We start from the raw sequence: 3,275 nt of genomic DNA, 5'->3' as shown, positions 1-3,275 counted from the left end.
TGAAGTTTTTCGGTCAAAATATTGATTTTTTGTGCCACGTGTCACATAGGGTTGGCAAAAAAGAGCCAATCCGACGGGTTGGCTCGTAACCAGTAAAAAATGAGTCGGGTAGGGTTGGCAAAAATGAGCTGCCGACCCGAGCCAGCTCGGGAAAAAATGAGTCAACCCACCGATCAAACGGGCCAGCTCGAGGGTTGAGTTTTTTTTTTTAAAAAAAAACAAAATATAATATACAAAAATAAAAAAAACCCACACAAGTTGTCATCGTCTTTCTTCCTTCTCTAAACCTAAGTCCATAATCTTCTCACATTGCTGCCATTTTTATATTATTAGGTTGTGTTAACTCTGTTTGATGCAAATATCTTACCCACTTGGTAACAAGTGGTTCTGATTGTTTCTTGATGTTGGTGCTGTGAAAAAAATTCGAAACTAGAACATTTTGCTTTTACTTCTCATTCTATAACTTTTTTTATAAACTACTCTGTAAGACAATTGTACTGTTTAAGCTTATGGAAGCCACATAGCTGATGCATTAATATTACAGGTTCATTTAAATAAGTTGAAAAAGAGCCAACTCGCGAGTCATTTTTGACCCAAATCGCAGCCAATTTTCGATCCAACCCAGGAGCCATTTTTTTCAAGTCAACACATGAGCCATTTTTTGAGCCAACCTGTGAGTCAACCCTAACCTGACTCGGGTCGGGTTGAGTTGAGTTTTATGATTTTTTTTTTTTCCGAGCAACCTTAACCCGTGAGTCAACCTTTTTTGTTTTCTCTAGGCTTTTTGGTGAAAAAAATGATTGTTTAATAATAATAATAACTATCAAATCATGCATGCTAAATAATAATAATAACTTTAACGATTGTTTACGTGATGAAGTTACACAAATACACGTGTTACACAAAAAGCACATAATAATAACTAGAGATTTTGTTTTTTGTTTTTTCGTATTCAACTCAAGAATTTTAGTTGCTCTCTGCCAAAGAAAAAAGAAGTTTAACACGGACACGTTAACAACGGTCGACTAAAAATTCACGAGCACGCAAAAGCACCTATTGAATAAAAGAATTGTTCAATTAAAATTGATTAGATAAAAAAATTTAAACTAATAGAATCAAACACATACTTAATTAATATGTGACCAATCCCGTAACTGATCATTGCGTCACTGATGTTATATCAGCCCCCACATAGGCAGTTTCACACCTAAAATGTCTGAGGCTCCTATATGGTAACGACTAGATATCTTTTTATTTTACATAACTTTTCGAGATCTGCGCGACAATTCATTTGACATATTTTATTTTTCACAAACATAATTCGAATTTACAACAATAATACCACAATCACAAGTGTGTTTAAACGAGGAATTTCCGAATTCTTTCCAAACCAACACCATAAGGGACAACACGTGTCATCAATTTATTGACCTAATTTTTCCACGATTAGCCTTTAGGATGACACGTACTGCAACTCATGATGTTGGTTCGGAAAGAACTCAGGAGCTTATAGATCTAAACGCTCTTGTGATTGTGGTATCATTATTGCAAATTAGAATTGTTTGTGGAAGATAAAATATGACAAATGATGTGTCATTACGTTGATCTTGAAAAGTTATGTAAAATCAAAAATAAAATCACCTAATTTAGATACCACAGTCAAAAGTTATGACCTTTAGATGTTTTACGATAAAATTGTTAAAAAAATTGTGTCACGTGTCATCAAAAAATGAGTCTCGTACCTTTTAGGTGCGAGACTGCCTCTATGACGTGGCATCAATCTCGTAGTGATCAATTATGCGACTGGTCATTTAATGATGCAGTCCATATTTGACAGCTAGTTTGGAAAAAGTTATCCAATCAATTTTAACTTACCCAACAGTCTTGGAAAAGTGTTTTTGCCACAAAATTTTTGTTACCATTTTTCAACATTTATATAGAAAGTAATAAATGATGGTAGTTTAGTTGACGCCAAAAAATTAAATAGATGATGATGAAAGCATAGACTTGATTTTTTTTCAGTATTATTTTTGAAAGAAATTTAAAGTCTTAATTTTGAGACACGTCCCAAGTTAAACTAATCATAAAATGATGAAGTGATTGAAATATCTGGAATAATAAATAACATTGAAAGTAGTGTTTGTGGTCCTACTATTTTGTTTTTGGGTTTTGCTGTGGTGCTCATTTTACTTTACTTTGCTCCATTCATTCCTTCTTTGGATGCTAAATTTAAATTTGTCTTATTTAATGAGTTTGTGTTCTAGTCATTGTAGCTACCTAGGTTTTCTTGATAATAAAGCAAGATAGGAAACTGCGGAAAGTATAAATACCGATATTATATGGGAAGTATATTTTTAACAATCATTATTGTTCCAATTTATTCATAACACAGATTAATATGTGAAATGAAAGGATTGAGTTTCTCGATATACAAATATGATCAAAATTGATATTATGATTCTATTAATTAAATTGAAAATTGTTACTAATTCAAACTTTATTAAACAGGTGATGTTCTTGTTATCAAAAAAAAAAAAAAAAAAAACAGGTGATGTTCTTTAAATCATGCTATTTAATTTTGTATTACTAATGATCTAAACCGGGCAGATGAACAGAAAAAAGAAAATGCGTGTAAGCTGAACTTATATTGGAAGTTGGGAACCGAACCGATTGTCTGACCCAATCCCAAGGAACTAGAACAGGAAGCAAGAATCGTGTCGCAAACTAATCTATGAACGCAAGAGACACGTTTCGTGATGTAGACTTACACGCCTCTCTCTCTCTTCTATAAATTGTTGTTATTTTCCACGAGAAGTAATTCTGTTCACGCAGATCAAGATTTAAGATTTTAAATTTTTCTTAAAAATAATATTAAAAAATATCAAATATATACTTTTATCCTTATCTACTAGCTCTTGTACGACAATTTAATTACCATCATTAGATACTATATCTTTAAGCATATTTGGTGCATAGTATAGTATAAGGCCTAATCGTATAAGATTTAATTAAATTTTAATATTATCTAGTGTTTAGTATGGTATTATTGTATAAGATAATATCTTCTAATATTTTAAAAATTAATATATTAATTTTTTTAATATATTAATATTGAAATGATATATTAGTTCTTGAGAATTGTAATTATAAGAATAATTAATACATCAACCCCTTATCAGGCCTAATCTACCTCTCTTAGGTCAGATTAAGTAATATATTATTTTGATGTATTAAGAAATTATGCTATATAAGCTTATACTATATGATGGTCACAC

The sequence above is a fragment of the Gastrolobium bilobum genome, unplaced genomic scaffold (assembly GCF_033153095.1).
Source record: "Gastrolobium bilobum isolate Gb01-03AN ecotype WA unplaced genomic scaffold, APGP_CSIRO_Gbil_v1 utg34787, whole genome shotgun sequence".
In the NCBI taxonomy this organism is placed as follows: domain Eukaryota; kingdom Viridiplantae; phylum Streptophyta; class Magnoliopsida; order Fabales; family Fabaceae; genus Gastrolobium; species Gastrolobium bilobum.
This window is presented reverse-complemented; position numbering follows the sequence as displayed.